Source organism: Chiroxiphia lanceolata, chromosome 1 (genome assembly GCF_009829145.1).
Source record: "Chiroxiphia lanceolata isolate bChiLan1 chromosome 1, bChiLan1.pri, whole genome shotgun sequence".
Classification (NCBI taxonomy): domain Eukaryota; kingdom Metazoa; phylum Chordata; class Aves; order Passeriformes; family Pipridae; genus Chiroxiphia; species Chiroxiphia lanceolata.
The window spans coordinates 152155668-152175776 of record NC_045637.1 but is presented as its reverse complement, the minus strand read 5'-3'; the positions used below and the strand labels follow the sequence as shown (position 1 = coordinate 152175776).

The 20109-nt window shown below is 40.9% G+C and overlaps 1 protein-coding gene across 1 annotated transcript in view; it reads left to right on the top strand.

Annotated features, from left to right (window-relative positions):
- Window positions 1-20109, top strand: part of CRHR2 (corticotropin releasing hormone receptor 2) — a 142322-nt gene that overhangs the window by 15412 nt on the left and 106801 nt on the right. The gene's annotated exons all lie outside the window — the stretch shown is intronic.

Genomic DNA, 20109 nt, shown 5'->3' with positions numbered 1-20109 from the left:
ACAGATGGCATAAAATGCTTTTGAGAATTTAATGCATGTGTAATTTCACTGAATTGCTGAGTGAATGACATTGTAAATTCAGCCTGAAGTGATTTAAACCAAGAAATACTTTTTTCAGAGTTGAAAGGAAAGATAACTCACTCTCTCTTTTGGGCATTGTTTCCTTGAAAATCCCTGGATGAAACCTTCATGATTGCTTGGGTTCAGATTTTGAGGTTGATAGGATTGTCAATGAGGGGCTTAGGTTGTTAAAGGATCACAAAAGTATGTTTGTTATGAATTTGTAAAGTGAGATTTAATGAAGTTCAATGTCAAGATTCACTCTATTACTACATGGATGGAACATACAAAGGAAAATAAAGTTAGAATTGAGACAAAATTATTTACACAGAGATCAAAAATGCAAAAAACTAAGGGGGACCCTTCTGTTGAATCATGAGGTTTGGAGTAGACCCCACCTTGCTTGTTAAACTCCTGATAGAACTTGGGTGCAGCGAGGTCCCATCTTAGTCTCAGACTTGATCAGTGGTTCATATCCTAAGGATTACACATGTAACTAATTAGGATCACCTAAAGAACCACCATCCCACATATCAGCAAAAGGTGGTCTTAATATGATGTTGTAAAAGTAGCAATTCAGCACAGATGGAATTTTTACACGGCTTCCGAAGGAGCAGCAGCCTGAGGTTTATTCACAGTTTTAAGGTGGATCACGAGATTTTAGCAGCACTTAAACATTGACTAATTTAACATTTACGAAGGAGTTTACTACAAATGCAGTAGTCAACTATGGGTCCAAGGTGGTAACATTCAGACTATACTTGGTGTAGGGTACGTACACCATCCCAGATGGGAATTCATGTTGGTATTTGTGGAAAAAAATTTAATTTAATTATTACTTTGCTTTCATATATGAGAGGAATTGGTTGAAATGACAGGATTTTTTTACAGGTACTTCAGCTGAAGGTGTTTCTCATGTTGTAAGCTCTGATCTGGCTTGGCTGGAATTACAGGAATAGCCAGGATGACTGGATGACTCTAATTTTATATATCTATATGAGATAGGCAATGAGTTATAAATTGAATTTTTATGGGAACGTAGGGGACATGGGTCCACAGTTCACACTGATATCCTATGTGGTTTTTCATTATTCCCTTCACATTCTTTGACTTTCCCATCTTATATGTTTCCACTAAAAACTACAAGTCTTGGTTTACATCTAATCCTACCTAATTTTGATCTCCATGGGAATCTTTTGATCCCATTTTTGGTCCATTGACACATTTGACCACACAGTCTTTAAGACATTGTCAAAAGCTAATTCATCTGAAAACAGGAATTTTGTCCAAAAAATAAACCAGAATGTGGATGGCCAGTGCTACTATGCTGACTGTATCAGTATAAGAATTACATTCTCTGTTTTTCTTCTCTTTCTTACCCTTTAGCCATGTAATTTGAAGCTTGTAATTTGCATTTATGATGTTTAAGCCTATTCAGACAATACAGTAAAGGAGAGACAGCAGATTAGGTGTTGTGCATTTCATTTCAAGAAGTCCTGGGATACGCTGGGAAAGGAAAAAGGGTTTGTTCCCCCCGGTGACTGGATCCTCCGGATGTGGGGGTTGGTTCCTTGCCCTCATTCTGGCCCCTTTGCAGTGCAGTGAGAGGCTGTTGTCTGACAGAAATGGTGTAAACCTCCTGACTCTGAGTGTGCAGGACTCCACCTGCACAAATTCTGGCTTATACTACTCCTGTGTTGTTTTCTCTGGGGAAACTCTCATTTAAGGAACACATTGGTGGGTGTGGAGGGAATGTACCCAGGGATGGATTCCAACACACAGCTCCCTCAAAGATGCCCATCAAGTCTCCAGCTAACCTGACATCACTTGGAGATTGCCATAATTTCCCCAGTTGCTGGAACAGTTTATTATACCAGAGGCTTCTCCGGCACTTACAGTGTCACAGAACTGGGAGGGGATGAACAGTGGTCTTCTTGGCTGACTTGTTAGTTTTACGTAGCTGGTTTCAATCAGTCATTCTTTTAGCAGATGAAAGTTTCATGACAGACAAGCATATTTGATAACCTGCTTTCCATGCAGAACTGCAAAGGTGAGGCACTCACTGCTCCAGGGGTTATTTATTTCTGTACACCACACTGCCCTGTTTCTTGGAAACAGAAATTTGGCATCATTACATCTCTGAATATCCCTCCACAGTAATGGCATGGCAGCAATTCTCACAGTTTCCCTTCTGATTTTCCCAGCAGGTCACATCAATGAGCTGTTCCAATTTATAAAGAGACTTGGATGAGCTATTTATTTTCACGTGTGCTTTCACTCCTTTGGCGTCAGCCTGCTGGCTGGAGCTCCCCACGCTGCTCCTGCAGCTGCCTGTGGGACATCATCCCATCCACACCACCCAGTCACTGCCCACAGGCACAAAGATAACCTTGGGCATCAGCATTTGCATGACCAACACTCAAGCTGGACACCAGCAATCTTCATAGTGCTTCCTATTTTCAGATGTTGCAATAGCACTGTTTAAATAGAGGTGATGATGTTGGTTTACTTCCCACTGCCCCAAATGACATTCCAGGCAGTCTAGCACTGCTTGCTCGTGCTTCCCAAAATAAAGCTGACAGTGTTGTGTGTTGTTGGACAATTTGTATTACTGCCACTGGTCCTTAGAATTTAAAAAGTTGCATTTTTTTCAAATCTGGGGCAGTTCCAAACAGGATATCAAAAATCTCTCATGTATTAGGAAACTATGTGGACAGTCCAACAAGTTCTCTGATCCATTAGAGATGATTATTTAGAAAAAGAGAATAATTTATATTGGAAAAGACCTTAGATCATCTAGTCCAATCATTAATATAACAATACCAAGTCCATTACCAGACCATGTCCCTAAGCATCTCATCTACTTCGTACATTTGGTGTACAAATTATTTATGATGGTTTTGGGGTTTGAGGGTTTTTTTAGTAAATGGTTTATGGATGGGATATATGAACATATCTAAAGGTTCCCACATTTATTCCAGGTGTCCAGACGCTGACAAGTTATTCCAAAATTTACAGCAACAGCAGACTAAGCTGTGAAAATGAGGCTGTAAAGTGCTCAGCATGAAACATGTTTCAGTAAGTGGATCCAGTGTCTTGGCTCCATGAAAAGGTGCTTTTGCAGAAACTCAGTAAACTACCAAAGGAAATAATCTGCCCTCAGATTTTACACTGTACAGGAAGGTAAAGATCCTCTGAACATCTTCATCAAAACAGTCTCTCAATGGCATCAGCTCTGAACTGATGAACACCTGCAGCACATCTGCCTGAAGTCACTGGGATGTTGGGGTTGTGGGTCTGAGGGAGGACTGCAGGAGAGGGTTGCTGATGGTAGGAAGTCAGGGCAGATCCCACGGTCCTGTTAAGACTCTGGAAGCATTTGCAGTGACCAACCTCATGGCACTGGTGGTTCCCTGCTGCCAGCCTGGGCTGCTGTGAAGAGTAAGGAAAGGGAAAAGTGGACAGAGGAAAACTTGAGAGGAATTCAGATAAGAAAGGCAGGGATCATGAACAAAAACAAGCTACAGTGGGAACACACTACTGAGGGCTTTTTCCTATTTCAGAAGAATGGCACCTCAGTCCCAGATCTGTCACTTCTACATTATTTGTTCTCAGCACACTCTCAGTAGTGACTGGTACAATGCCCCATTTCATCAAATATACTTGAATCTTTAAATTTGTAGAGTTGGTACAATAAATACCATTTGCTGAACGTGGTTTCTAAATTAGACACCATTTTTTTGTACACTTGATAGATAAAAATATGCTCTGTAGAACGTCTCATTTTGTCAAGTTCTGCTGAACAGATGGAGTGCCTTTTCTGTTCACACAGAATCACGTCAGTGTATCTGGTCCTAACTGAAAACACCTCCTGTCCTTTAAATCAACATTTCTCTCTGGGTTTGTGGGTTGATGAGCCCTTGGAGCAGTGAAATAACACTGTGGCCAATTTAGAGAGTAAACCCACAGGAGTGATACTACAAGCTGCAGTATTCTGAAGGATGGGTGGTTCGAGAGGATGTGCAGCATATATAGTGCTGGGAGATTACTGTTGTTAGGAAATGAGAGAGGTTGGTTAGAATAGGCAATTCTTTTGTTGTTGTTTTTGATTTCAAAAAAAATGCCCAAGAACTTATGATCCCATGACTGAGTTGATTCTCCAGATTAGGAATGAGCTTCTAGATGTGCTCTTGTTGACATGCAGTAGTTGTCTTGCCTTTGTCTCCCTGCTTTTGACAAGATGGATGTTTCCATGCTGCTTTTGGAGGAGTGTCCCTGAGCCAGATTCACCCTATAAAACAGACCAAGCTGAGGCTGGGCTCCACCCGTTTCTTTGTGAGGCTAAAATCTGTGTGGTTTAGTCCCCTGTGTATAAAATTATATCTACCTTACTTCACTAGCAACTACTGAAAGCAAAAAAAAAAGAGGGTGACCTTCCACTATCTGTTATTAGCATGCTGCAACATATGCTCAAAGCTTTTTGAACATCCAGCAGTTGGTCTGAGAAAGGGAAAGCGGTGGGATGCTTCATACTTAGGGATGCTGTCTTGGCTTACTCTGGACTAGAGTGTGAACACAGAAGATGGATCAGAGGTTCAGGGTGCATAAATCACCTGTTGTAACATTGGAGCTGGCAGCTCGTTCCTCCTTGTTTAACTCTGGGCTGCATCACTTGGTTGGACTTTTCTGAATAAAGTGTAGAGAACTAATTTGCCTTTGCCCCCAACCATGAGGTGAGTACATCTTATTGTACAGTCATAACATCACAGAGCCATTTAGGTTGGAAAAGACCTTTAAGATCACTGAGTCCAGCCCTTAACCCAGCCCTGCCAAGGCCACCACTAAACCATGTTTCCAAGAGTCACATCTTTGAAATACCTCCTGGGTGGTGACTCAGCCGTTTCCCTGGGCACCCTGACCACTCTTCCAATGAATAGATTTTCCCTAATATCCAATCTAAACCTCCCCTGGTGCAACTTGAAGCCATTTCCCCTTGTCCTATCACTTGTTACTGGGGAACAGAGCCCAACCCTCACCTGGCTCCAACCTCTTGTCAGGGAGTTGCAGAGAGCAAGAAGGTCCCTCCTGAGCCTCCTTTTCTCCAGGCTAAACACCCCCAGCTCCCTCAGCTGCTCCTCATCAGACGTGCTCCAGACCCTTCCCCAGCTCTGTCCCCTTCTCTGGACACGCTCCAGCCCCTCAGTGTCTGTCTTGGAGTGAGGGGCCAAAACTGAACACAGGTTTCGAGGTGCCTCAGCAGCACCAAGTACAAAGAGATGACCACTGCCCTGGTGCTGTGGCCACACTATTCCTGACACAGGCCGGGATGCCATTGGCCCTCTTGGCCACCTGGGCACACCTGGGCTCATGTTTAGCCATAGACCAGCACCCCCAGGTCTCTGTCCACTGGGCAGCTTTCCAGCCACAGTTCTCCAAGCCTTTGGCCTTGCAAGGGATTGTTGTCCCATGTATGAAAAAATAGCTAAGCACTAAAGCTTGTCAAAATGTAAAGTAACCTGTAAAGCTCCAGCTCGGTATTGTTCAGCTTTCTTATTCCATTACACAATAAGAACTGTGACCTTTTTTTTTACTCTCTGGGTATTCATCTTGCTCATTAAACTGTCAGAGGGTGGAAACTGGCTATATAAGAAAGAGCTAATGGAAAATGTTAACATGGTTTATGTAAGCCACTCTGGCCTGAACTGTTCAACATTTCACCCTCTGTATTATCTTTGCTTGTAGCAACGACTCATTCCCTTCGTGATGTTACTTGTGTGCGTAAACTGTCAGAAGAAAGGATTGCTCATGGCTGCAAATATTCCAAGTACACACACCAGCAGCTGAGAGAGTGACACAAGCGAGAAACAGGTTCCTAAAGGTGTGAATGCTGTGTGGTGTCTCAGCTCCATTAATGTCCTACGGGAGTCTGATTTCAAGGCTCTGTCCTCATCCTCCTGAATCTCCACCTTGTGTAGGTGTCCATGGTGCACAAGGCCAGGCACTCAGCAGCTGATCTCTTGGCTGCTGTCACTATTAAATAGAGGATGGTTTAACATGACAGAGAAAAACCTTATCTTGTTCAGGAAATCCTAAACACCTTAAACTTCCCTAAACATCCACCGCTGGAGACTGGAAGATGTAGTAGGTAGACCTTCAGGCAGAACCACTAGGGCTGTTCTGATATTTTTAAACAAGCCTATTTTTTTTTTTTTAATTGGGTATAGAGTGGCCTAAGGCCCACTCAGCTGCAAATGCCTACTTTGCAATAACTACAGTTACAGGAAATTAATCATACTCCTAAGAACCGTCTCTTTCCTTGAAAGTATCCCTGAGGTAATTTAACAGCATGTGGAAAACTATTGCTTTCTGCCTTCTGTGTAAATAAAGGTGGAGGAGTTAACATCAGAAGGGAGATGTAGTTTCAGTTTTGTTGTTAATCTGCTCAAGGAGACTGTTGGCGAGTTCATCCCTGTGAACGTGGGTGTGAAATCTTTAGATGAATCCTTGATGTGTAGCCACATTTGAGTGGTCTTTGAAATTTGAATTAGTGAGCTAAACCCAGGATTTCTGGTGAAGATGGGTGACTTCTTATCTATTTGTTGTGAGTTGTTAAATATACACATGTATATGTATAAATATATACACATATCCATCAATATATGCAAATAAGTATAATTAATATTGATAGCTGATTATTTTAAGAATTAAAAGTCTCATTATGCTGAATTTGTCCTCCCAGTAGCCACTGAGTGAACTCTGAAACCTTTAAGTTCTAGGATTTAGGAGTATCATCAGTAGTTTTTGCTGTCTTCTCTCCACAAAAATGTATCTGTTCTCTCATTTGAGTTAATTTAAAACTTCGCACAGATCTGCATTTTCTTCAAGGGTAAATAAATTCAATTTATGCAATTATCTATGCAGGATGCTCACCAGTTCTCCTCCCCTGTTACTCCTAGAGGTTTTAAAAGTCTTGAGTTTCAGAGGAGGGAAATGCTCTTTTAATGCCACAGTTGCCACCTAAAGTGCTTGTCATTTCTGCTTGGGAGAGTTCCTGATTCACTCAGACTAGGCTGGTGTTCTCTCACATGGTTTTTTACGGATTACTCTTCTTCTTTTACTTAATTTTTTATGAAGCCTTCTCAGATCCAAATGTAAAATTCTTATTAGCAGAAAAAATACAATTTTCTAGGCTTCTATAAAATAGCTGGTTATGCTACAGATCTCTGAGATAAGTGATACAGAAATTCACCCAGTATATATACTTTTTAAAAAAGCAATTATTTTTTATAAGAGGGCAATGAAAATCAATATGATATATGCTATATATGTTATTAAATTTTTGGCTACTATTTCCCTAACCTGGAGGATAAGATTTTATGGCCATTTTCAACAGGGACACAAAGAGTTCAAGGGCATCAGTGGAAACACACACAGTAAAAATGATTATGCCTTATATTTTTGTATTATAATTGTTAGAGTTTCATCAACATCCACAGGAAAATGAAATAAATGTGTCCATTTGATCTGAGAAAAAATTGTTTGCAGCATTACACAGTACCTCTTACTTTGTTTTTCTGCAGTCCTGTGATCCACAGATGAAACAAGCAAAGAATACTTGATTTTTAATCTGCATTGCAGATTTCGGAGCACTTTGTAGCTCTTTATCTCATTCCAGGAGGCCTAATTGTTGTGGATTATTTTACTTTAACTCCACAATTTTCAGTTACTTCTTGTTTCCAGTGTAAAAAGAAAAAAAAAAAAACAAACAACCAAAACAAAACCAAAAAACAAACAAACAAACAAACAAAAAAACCACAACAACCCCACAGGAATATTTTGTTCTGCTTAACTTCCCATAGTTTAAAATTTAAAAAAATGAGTAGCAAAAGCATTCTTACAGAATCCAGGGAGGTTGGGGGGTGGGTATTTCTGTGACATTTTTGCACTGCAAAACTTTTAAATATTCCATGGTAGCCTTGCAAGCCCACACACAACCTGAGAACTTTCTAATTGATTGATGTAACTGCTCTTGCTTTTAGCTGAAGCTCTTATGTGTTGATGATTTCATTTGATCTCCTTCAGAAATGTTGAAGGCCCAAAGGTGAAACTCATCATTATAAATCCACGATAAAATAATGGATTCAATTTGAATTTTGGTGGCTCGTGTGAAGTTCCGGGGAATAGAAGTAATGATTTTGGAGAAGGGAGTGCTGAGGCGTTCACAATGAATAATTCAGTGACTATTGGAAGCTCAGGTAAGGGCAACAGAGATAAGCTGCCCAGGATCACAGCATTAGCTAGAGCTAGATTTGAAATTCCTGCTCTCTGCCCCATGCCCTAATAACTCCTCTCTTCCCGTATGAAATGTGTCACTTACCTGCTTTGATGTGGAGAAAACAGGGTGCATAAGTGCTAGTGTGACACTGGCAGTGTGACATGTTCTATGCTGTAGAAACACTTCTATGCCATTTCCATCCCACAAAAGGCCTGATGGTATTTAAAAGGTTGTATGCAGGAAGGGTAAGGTGACCAGCATAATAAAAACATCTGTCCACTTTATCTGTTCCATGGATACAGCTCGTTATTGATGTGGAAATGTCACTGGTGGATGCTCTGGTTTGTCGTGGATGTTGGTGTGTTTATTGGATAAATATATCTGCAGAACTACATAATGGTCAAGGTGGACATGGAAGAGAAAATAATGGTGTGGGCAAGGTAACAACTGCAGAAATCTTACCTGCTCGTGTCCATCCTTAGTCTGATCTGAACAGTAGCTGGAAATTCTAAAACGTGATAAATTCTGACGAGAAAAACTGAAACACAGGCCAAGGGATCTGAGTTAAAGAAACCTGTTGGGTCCCTCTGGTCCTGGTGGATCCCGCTGAAGCATTGCAGAATATTCTGGCAACACTGACAATGTGACCAAACACCTCAGCACATGCAATTACGGAGTTTAATGTGTGACAAAGTGCTGCTGACCTGGTTGCCATGACAGCCTTTGATTTTTAAAGCTCTTCTCTTCCTAGAATCTTCAGTGTCCATGAGTAAGGATCAGAAGTGCTACATTTCGAAGCTCTTTTTTTATTTCTCCTCATGTCAATGCAGTCCAAGTCAGGGGTTTCCTTGACCTTCTATACCCTGTTCCTGATGGAGAGCAGGGAGGGTAAAGATTCAGTGCTCATTTGGAAATTTCAGTGTATAGGAAGGGGCTGAGAAGTCGGGGGACAGATGGACTGTGCATCTTCCCCTTGTTCTCCAGACCTTTCCTCTACTCTCCTCTTTCTTCCTGCTCACTCACAGACTCCTGAGATATAAGACATCTTATCTCTCACTCCATCCTCTTCTTTGGACCCACAGATTCTCCTCTACATCTTCCTCATTGCAGATGTCGTGGAAGTCCCCACCAGTCCTTATTCAGCTGAGCTGTCAGAAAGATGGGGCTGGTGGAGATGAGATAGAGCAGGATGTGGAGCTGGGCTTTGCTCTTAAGATCAGGGAATGGGTGGACACATGGGAGTTGTTAAGATTTTCTTCTCCTGCTGCCATTTCTGCATGAGTTCACCGGTTTAAGACTTAATGGAGAAGCAATTTCTATGAGATATTCCAACCAAGACTTTCTTTCAGTTCCCCTAATGTACTGAGGGATTCCCAAGCACTAAATGTAGTTACAGTCAGAGTGTTTGTAGCTCCTATCTGTTTAGGAATTTCCAACGAAAATTCTTAAGGCAACAATAATATAAAATTTCCCATAGCAAAAGCAAACTTCAAAAAAAAAATATACTTAAAATTTTAATACTTCTGGTTGCTGGTGGTTGTCTAAGCGAGGGTAGACCAAATTTTACCTTTAGGAAACTCCAAATCATACCAATTTTTACTTTAGGAATGTGTTTAATTTTCAACAATCACTGCCATATGGAAAAAAATCCTGATTTACATAGGTGTAAATGTTTTTCTTTAACGAGGTAAAAAAATTTGTTTGGGAAATCCATCTATTTTTAAAAAATCATATTAAATCCAGGAATGAAACAAACCTCCTTAAAAGCAACTTCTTTACATTATGTCTAATAAGAAAACGAGCAAATTCAGACTTTTCTACACTTCAAAATAAACAGGATAAAACTCAGCCTCCTCTGTGGATGCCTGGAATTTGGGGAGAATCATTCTACCCCATTTGTTTATGCAGCCAGGTCTGTTCTCTGCTTACATTCATTTCAGTGCTATTAAGGTGACATAAACATTTCGTAGCCTTTGGCCTTCATGTTTGTGTGTTTCTCTCATAAACTGAATAGCAAATCTCCAAGGAAAATGCTGTTCTGAACAACTGCAACGTTCAATTAGGGAAAGCATCAAATGCATTTCTAAGATGGGTCATAGAATTACAGAATCAGTTGGGAGGAAAAGACCTTTAAAATCATCAAATCCAACCGTAAACCCAGCACTGCCAAGCCCAACACTAAACCATGTCCTCAGGTGCCACATCTACACAGTGACTCCATCACTTGTTCCAATGCTTGACAACCCTTTTGATGAGGAATTCTTTCCTAATAACCAGTCTAAACTTCCCCTGGCACAGCTTGAGGCCATATCCTCTTGTCCTGTCACTTGCTACATGATATGTAATATTTCTTTTCCTTTGCTATGGGCTTCTGCTTCCACAATTTTTCTGCCACGGAAGATAATTTTCAATGATTTATAATGAAATAATTTAACGCTGAAAATATATTTTTTTTTTTATCATCAGCACACTTTAGGTTATGTAGAAATGTTTGCTTCCTCTCAGAGTCACAAAGGTAGGGGCTATTCATACTTTTGTCTTCTGGTTGTCAAAGTGCAGACAGGCTTCTTTGAGAACATTCCAAAATCCCTCTGTTATCAGTAGTGGAAAAGGACAATTTGAGTCACATTATAAACCCAAGGAGGGCTGGTTGTGTTGCTCCTGGGAGAGGAGGACACACGTGTCTGAAGGAAAGACATGGCCTGCAGGGAACTAAACAAAGACAGGAAAGGTGTAGAGTCTGTTTCTGGCCTGTCAATGCTTTGATTTAAACATTTTCCCTTTCTGCAGGGGAACAGGTTATCCAAGTGTCTGCCTACCTCTGTTCTTTACAGACCAGTGGGACAGTCAGGATACAGAAACAGGCTTCTCCAGAGGGATAGTTGCTGTTAGGAGCAAATCACAGGATAAAATGGATTGATCCAGGGAAGCATTTTTATTCTTCTGCTGGAAAGTTTACCAGCTCTGTCTTGGAAACCTTAATTTCCTATAATTCATTCTCTGCAAATCCATGTATGCTCTGCATTTGTAGATTCCCAGATGCTTTCTGTTTTAATAGTTTTTCCTTTATTTTTACTGTTTCAGCCCATTAATGAAAGCTTTTAGGAGAGCAATAAGTTCTCATTTTCTGTGGGACTTCTCATCTCAGGAATGGAAACTCAAAATCTGTCTTGTGGTTATCAGTCATGTTATTATTGGTATTATTCATGTTCTTGCTATGGTAGTATCTAGAAGCTAAATCAGATCAGCATGTCTCTTGGGATAAACACTGCAGATTTTAACATATTAAGAAAGGAAGAGTATTTTATCCTTTAAACAATAAGGGTTTATTGTTGCTTGTTTGCCTCCTTCCTTCCCTTTGTATTTATTCTGGAAAGGATGTGCTTCAGTGAGATTTATCTGCTCTTAACTGATGGCCTTAAAATTGCATCAGTCCCAAACTGATGGGCTGTATTAACAGCAGAAGTGTAGACTCTGAAAAATTAAAATCTCTTTAGTATGCAAATGGAATTTATCTGGCAGAAAATCCCCAAATTCAGCACTTTGCAGGAGCTGGGTATTTTTTGAGTGCTTTATATGAACCTTTATATTTTCTCCAGCAATGCCAAGTTCTTAGTCTTGAGCAGTTCAACTCCTACTGGGTCTGGAAAATGGGGCAAAATGGGTTGTTTTAGTGCTGTTGATGAGCTGGTTGGTTTGTTACAGCCTCCCATGGGCTTGATCACAGCCCATGGGTTTGTGAAGTCAGCAGGTGCAGTTATAGGGCACAGCTGGTTATTTCTAATTCATTCTTCACTGTCCTCTTACGTGGTGCTGTTGGTTGGTGAAAACCAATTTTAAAATCATAAAGTCATGGAATGGTTTGGGTTGGAAGGGACTGTAAAGCTCATCCAGTTCCAACCCCCTGCCATGGGCAGGGGCACCTTCCACTATCCCAGGTTGCTCCAAGTCCCATCCAACCTGGCCTTGGACACTTCCAAGGATGGGGCAGCCACAGCTTCTCTGGGAAACCTGTGCCAGGTCCCCCCCACCCTCACAGGGAACAGTTTCTTCTTAATATCTAATCTAAACCTGACCTCTTTCAGCTTGAAGCCATTCCTCCTTGTCTGGTCATTCCAGGCCCTTGGAAACAATCTCTCTCCATATTTCTTGTGGGCTCCCTTCAGGTACTTGAAGGCCATGGTCAGCCTCCTCTTGTCCAGGCTGAACAATCCCAATTCTCTCAGCCTTTCCTCACAGCAGAGCTGCTCCATCCCTCTGATCATCTTGGTGGCCTCTCTGGACTGGCTCCAACAGCTCCACGTCCTTCCTGTGCTGGGGACCCCAGAGCTGGGTGCAGGACATCACAATTAGGAGCCACAATAAAGATCATCATGGAAAATTGTACCCAAAAAAAAAAAAAAGGAAAGCAAAAGCAAAGCCCCAGTGGAAGTGTTCAGCTCTCTGCAAACTGAGGCTATTTTTACAAGGAAAGGTTTTCCAGGCCTGATTTTGGTTTTATTTCCCCTGCAGATGGGATTCCTCTCCCTCAGTTTAGACATTTACAGAACAGACATATCCCAGGGAGCAGGTCAGCCCAGGTTGCCTTTGTAGTTAATGGTGAGAGAGAGACTTTTAGAAGACAATCTATCTTATCCAATTTAAGTATCTTCTTCGTGGTGGCAGAAATCATCCTGTAGAGTTCACTGACTGCACTGACTGGATCCCTCTTGACTTTTAAGGGAACCTAGAGATTTCTCTGCCACTGGCAGCTACTCTACAGACTGTTAAACTGAGACAAATGATCCCATTCACATCATCCGCAGCTCAGATGAGCAATGCCCATCTATCAATATTTTATGGACTACTTGGTTTATATTTTCTACAGATTTTGCCTGCAGCAAAGACTTTAAGGGAACATAATCCACAAAAACTAGTATAATTCTTCTGAAGAGGAGTGGTGTTTTCTTCTAAAAACCACAAATTGCTTCTTATTCTCAGATGTTTCTTAGGAGATAATTAATTTTTATCTGAAGAGGGTAAAATGGGCTGTTCTTTCATCTCCATAAAAGAAATCAATTATTTCAAATGAAACCACAGCTTTCTTGGTGTGGAGGGACACTCAGCTATTGATTTCTGTGGGGACTGGAATTTTAAGGTTAAACTCACAGGATTGTATTGGAGGAATAACCTTTGCTCATAACCACAGAATGGGTTGCAAGGGACCTTAAAGTTCATCTGGTTTCAATGTCCCAATAATAATAATCTGATACATAAATACAGAAAACAAAAAATAATCAGAGATGGGAAAAGAAATCAGCTCAAACATGTTGGATATACATAATCTAGACAACCAGAATGAAGTCAGACACCTCAGACTCCTCTTCTAAGCAATTGCTATTGCTGTAGCATTTTTATACCCATCTGATTTAAATGCAGGCTTTATGTTGAGATGGGCCTGGCTCTTCTGTTGAGGGAGTCCTGGTGATTTGTTCACAGGCAGAGACTGCACATCCACAAAGTCAGGGTTTTCTCACCCAGAACATCCAGTTGGTGTTTATGGATCAACTACTGCAAGTCCAAGCACAGAAATAATAATTATTATTAACTGTAATCCACCAATGACACCACAAGGACCTTTAGGATAAGCTGATCATAGAATTCCAGAATCCTAGAATGGTTTGGGTTGGAAGGGACCTTAAAGATCATCTCATTCCAACCCCCTGCTATGGGCAGAGACACCTTCCACCAGACCAGGGTGCTCAGAGCCTCATCCAACCCAGCCTTGAATGCTAATCAACATCTAAAATTTAGGGATCCAAATCATTTATTTCGTTCAGGAAACGACAGAGTTCAAAAAAGTGAAGGAAGCTGATACAAATTCCTGCTCAAGATTTTTACATCTTTGTTCTTCTCCTGTCTATGTTTTCTGTCACCTGGCAAACTAAAAATCTGATGCAATTCAGACTAAATAATTAAGGTGTAATTTAAATGACCCCTAGGTTGTTTCAGCCCAGCTCCAGCTAATTTTATATTCAGAAACAGAAGCAGAGTCACACAGGCCGAGAAAATCCATTTGTCCATTATCACAGGTATTTTTTCTATCTGTGCTAGAGTATCTCAAAGGATTTGGGATAAAATGGTCACAGTCAGGGCTCTTAACTCAAAGCTACTTCTAATTCATGGCAAATAAAATATTTTCTGCCATGTGTGATAGGCTGGCTGGCTTATGTCTTGCTTCCAGTTAAATACATTCAAAGTAACTCAGAGAAGCCACACCAGGTAATGGCAAAACCCACATCCTTCCTCAGTTTGGGTGAACTGTGAGTGACAAGGGCATTGGGCAAAACTGAGTGGAACAGGAGAGGTTTTGCCTCATCAGAAGGGCAAGTTAGTTCATCCCAAATGATTATTCTGGGATGAGCAAACCTACTTGTCTTTTATTTTGGCGCTGGGAATACTGCCCTAAGAAAAGATTTAACAACTCCTTCTGTTTCCACAAGACAATTTAGCTTGAACTAACTCCAGTCCTTTTGATCAAAAAGAAGCAGAGAGAAGCAGAAACACTTTGTCAGAAATTTTCAGCTGGCAACAGTCTGCAAGTACTCCCAGCAGTGTGGGCATAACATCCCTCTTCCCACAGGGGAATGGAAAACCTTGTACAGTCTCCTCTTTCCACAGGAGCAGCATTAATATGAAAAGGATAAGATGATTGATCATCGATGTTTCCATCAAGAGCAGATTGAACCAGCCGGGAAAATTGGTTCAGGGGAGAAATAAGTTGGAAATCAGCTGGCAGAGGACTAAAGACACACTTAGTTGAAAGATGGATTGAGCTGTGCAGTGATTTCAGGGTGAAGGGATGAGGGGGGGGAGGAATGGGTGGTGAGGGCAGACTTCATCCACCTCAAACCCACACTCTCTTGTGCAGTTGATAACCTTATGCATAAAAGGAAATCTTCTGTTCAGTGAAATTAATCTCTTACTGTAGCAGCACTTTTTGCTGCTGCAGAAGGGGCAGTAAAATGCATTTTTTTTCCCTCATGCAGATTTTTGTGTGAACCAGCGAACTCTCCTGTTTTGGTTTCGCATTCAGGTAACCGCAAACAGGTTTTCTTTTGTAAGGTTTCTAAACTCAATCAGATGTTTCTTTTCGCAGTGATGAAGAATTAGGAGAGCCCTCCAGTGGCCGAGGGAAAGCTGTGAGCATTGCTTTGGCGGTGAGCCAGGCTAGAAAACAGGGGGAGAAATATGTGCTGCATATTTCGAAGGTAGTAACCTCCAGCCCTTTTAGGGGTGACTTGTACGCTGCTTACATCAGTCCTTGGATCCAGAAGAATTTCGTAGCACTTGACAAACCCTCTGAGTGAAGTAGTATGTGTTAATTCTTTCCTCATTTCTGTCTAGAAAGAGCTATTTGCACAAAGGGGATAAACTTTAGGGATAAACTAATAGCTTTTATATTTAATAACTTTACAGGAAATGAAAATGAAGAGAACTTGGTCCTCACAGAAGTAATTCTTACTACTCAGAATGTAATAACTGCAGAAAAGCCTCCTCACGAGAAAAAAAATTATTATTATTATTATTATTATTTCTTCTTTCCATAGCCCCCAAAGGCAAAGCTGTGCTGACCAGCTGCTTATTCCCTGCAATATTGCTGTAAATGGTGATTCTGATGATGTTATTAGCTGGGGAAGGGAAGAAATGCTGAAAAATAACACCTTTTCCAGGCATCAATCTGCAGATTTTCACATCTTCTTGCAATAACTGGCAGTTAGCAACATCCTGAATGGCCACTCTGCTCAGAGGTAGATTTTGGAAGGTTAACGAAGAGATTTGATGAGTCCAGAAGAGAAGCAGCACTGGCTCAGCAATGAAATGTTATTTTCCCTCTGCAGTTGAGTGTGAGAGCATGTGGATGACAAAATATTTAATCAGAATGTTACATGCTTTCCCCAAACTCTTCCTTTAATATTCATGCAGTTTACCAAATACAAAACACATTAGCACATCATGGGGAAAGAAACCCAGCTGTGCTGTCAAGTAGACTGGAAGTGCCACACTTCCCAGGATTAATTTTTTTTGCTGCACCTGTTATTAAAAGATCTATCATATTATCAGGTACTTGACGACAATTACATGTGTTCTACATCTATACTGAAATAAACCTGTTTTAATGTTGGTGCTTATTTCAATTTTCAGTTGTTTTGCATTGAATTCTTAGGGATTGATCTTTGGTTTTTTAAAAAACCCACTGTAACCAATGCTGGTGTAACTGGTTATAACCAATGTTGATATAAGCAGTTATATATTGAGACCTCCATATCTAAAGTCATGATAAGAACAGAAAGAAAATTGAGGTTTGAGGCTTTAAAATGTTTTCCAAGGTTTATACTTACTGTGAAAGTTCTTTCCCATTAAATTGATGCAGTCAATTTACAGATGGCTCAAAATGAATGTTTAAAATAACAAGATTCTATAAGCTTCATATAAGATCAATAAAATTCAAAGAAATGTAGTATTTGGACAAATAGGTGTGCATTTCAACTAAAAGAGTAATAAAGTCCTAGTTTCCAATTTCTGCCTAACGTGTATAGATAGCTCCAATACCCATCTCAGACATGTGATGTGTTGGCAGGAGAGAGCTCTGTCCAAAATACAAATGGATCTCAAATGTAGCTTGGGCTGAATTGCACCCTACAAAGTAGAAAATATCTAAGAATGATAAACTTGAAGAAGATATTTGTCTCTGAATTAAATGAATCATCATTCTCTGAAAGTGGCCATTTCCCTGGAGACTGTTAAAGAGCCTGGATACCTGGTTTAGTCTAGACACTCAAATTTTAGGTGTCTGAAATGAGGTGAGATGTGTCTCTCTGCCACCATAGACCTCTCAAATATCCAGCTATAACTATGCAAGACCCCAGGTGCCCTTTTGCTGCAGAATTAGAAATACTGGGCCTGGTGTTAAAAAGATGAAAGGGCACAAACTCATGCTACAGAGCTGCTGTTCTTACATCCACTCTGTTCTTCTGGGGCTGCAAACAGGTAAGGCAGCAGTTTGAAAATCACAAATGAGGGGTTTCTCACATTCTTTTTCCTCGGTTATCATGGCCATAACAATACTGTGATAATCCATTTTCATGCCTAATCATTCCAGCTTGTGTCTGGTGTGACTGGCCCCTACCTCACTACGTGTTACAGAATAATGAGTTTGAGAACTGTTGCCTCACTTGAAGTCAGCATCCTGCCCATGATTTCTTCCACTTAATTTCCAGGCATTTTCTCCGGTGTTTGCTGAGTGTCCTGGAGTCCTCCTGTAAATCAGGTGGCTGGCAGAGAGATACAGTGTTTGCATTGTATTGATTTCCTCTGGTAAATAATTACATCAAATTTAGGACATGGATTTGCTAAACATAATGATATGCTGCTAACATTGTGATAGCCCTGTCCTAACAGGACATTTTTGTTCTCTTTATTCCTGATATGTTTAATTTAAAATATTTTTGTTTGATCTGCCATGAAATGATAGACTCAAACTCGTGGGATGACAGTTGCCAAATGCTTTGGGGATACAAGGTGCTGTGGGATCAGCAAACAGTTTGATCTTTGTTCTAGGGATCTGGAATGGGACTAATTTGATTAATGAAGACATTTACATCAGTCCAGGTTATTATATGTTCCTCTTACAGACAGCAAGGATTTAGTCAGTGTTAAAGCTGAGGACAAAACCAATTTCATCAGTAGGTCGAGTGAATCACACTGCAAAAGTTCTGATTTCTTTCTGTTGGCTGCAAACCTCGGTTGATTGGAGACATTTGCACTGGAGATACCGTGAGACATGTGATGTGTCCAGAATTTGTTTCCTCTCTGAGAGGATGTAATAAGCATAACAGTTCAACCAAGAGAAGAAAATTGTCAGGAAAGCTTCAGTTCCCCTACCACTGAGGGCTGCTGCTCGGGCTACTCTGTGTTTTAGGAGGTTTCCAACATTTATGAAGGATTAAAAATCTATGATGTAGAGTAAAGCCTAAGTAATAATAGTGACAGACTCTCTCTAGTGACATGTTGATGGTGGGATCCTTCCTTTTTGTGAAGATCCAGTTTTTGCTCAGTCCAATATCCAGTAGCCTGAGTGGAGATGCACAGTAGAAGACAAGTGCTCATAAGAAAATTTGCTGTTTCTGCTCCTTGTCAAGTTTAACAGCTGTGAGGCATTTGGGATTTAGAGGAGCAGAGTGCACTGATACTGTCCTGCTATCTGCAATTCAGATTAAGTCTCCAAGATTGTGTGCTCATGCATAAATATCTTCAAGTTAGTTCTGATTAGTCCTTGTAATCAATGGGTATCTGAGGCCCTGGTTGCTTAGACACAGGTGTCACAGGACGTTTGAGATGCCTGAGGATGAAATGTCTGGCCTCTGGCTGCTGCTTCAGAAGGGGTGGGTCTTCCCTAGTCCTGAGCTTGTCTGCCAGCCTCGTGTGGCTATTCCAGATATGCAGGTCACATACTTTTGGGCAGTTGAATCAAAGTCTGGATCTTTCTTGCCTATAATGGCAGCAGAGATAACTCATGGAAAGGAGAGTCAAAGCAATCTGAGAGCTGGCAAATCTGCAGTGTTTAAATCTGTTACAAATCCTGGATTCTACACCTGAGATGGGCAGAGATGCCCAAAAAATTACGTAAGCCACTAACCCAGGTTTCCAAAGCCAGACTGATGATGCTCCTCAAAAAAACCCAAGCAAATATGAGTTGGGTGGTTTAAATCTATGAGTTACAACAGTGTAGCTCCCATGCTATGTGCTGGGCAATGAAGGCAAAGCCCATAACCCAAAGGCTTAATTCTCTTACTGCTTATGCTAAAGTTGCCCTAGTAATTTGGAGCAGGCTGGGTTTGGGGGTGGGCTAAATCATTTTCTGAAGCATCTGATTTGGGTCATTTTCAAAGACTGGATACTGGTCAGCATGATCACATGTTACTTCTCTCTCTCCCTCTGCTTTCTGAGCTACATGATGTTTCAAAGACAGTTATCATGCAGTGTCTGTATGTTTTCAGAGGAAAACGGGGGATTGACTTCTGAACATTCTGCCTTTTTTTTCTTTACATCCTCCCAACTTATGATATATGTGATGACTACTCAGATCTTCCCAGCATGCACTGAAAGTCAGCACAGCAAAGCAAAGTGGGAGGCAGGGAAAGCAAAAGCTTGACTGGTATATCTTGAATTAAGCCACAAGAAATCTTATTGCCTGATGTGTTCTGAGGGGGAGAACAGGGCAAGGCCCCTGGTTCTTCACATCTCATTTGGCAATGGTGCCATTGCACATAACAGAGAGAGAGTGGGACTAATGAGACTCATCATCATGGTCATCCTTTGTTCAGATGTGACCTGACCCCACTTTTTTTTTTTCTATTTTTTGTCCTTATGCTGTAAACAGAGGAGCAGGCCATTGCCAGGCATAGATAAATATATAAAATGTTTTGTGTTCTTGAATGTCAGCACTGACCCGGAATTTGACCGTGTATAAAATCACAGTTATTCTGGAATGTTTTTGCATTCTTATACAATAGATGATGCTCTGCACGTCCATCCAAAACACCTCACTTCAAGAAAAATAACTTTGGCAGTTCATTAGTGTGTCAAGGTTGGTTCTCTTGTGTGTTCTTGAAATCTCCCTGCAATGTCTCATCATTTGTCTCATGTAACATGATTCAGTTGTACAGGTTTTATAGCTGTAGAGAATGACAAGTGTATTAATGTGCCCAAAGAAATATATTGATGTGCAGCTA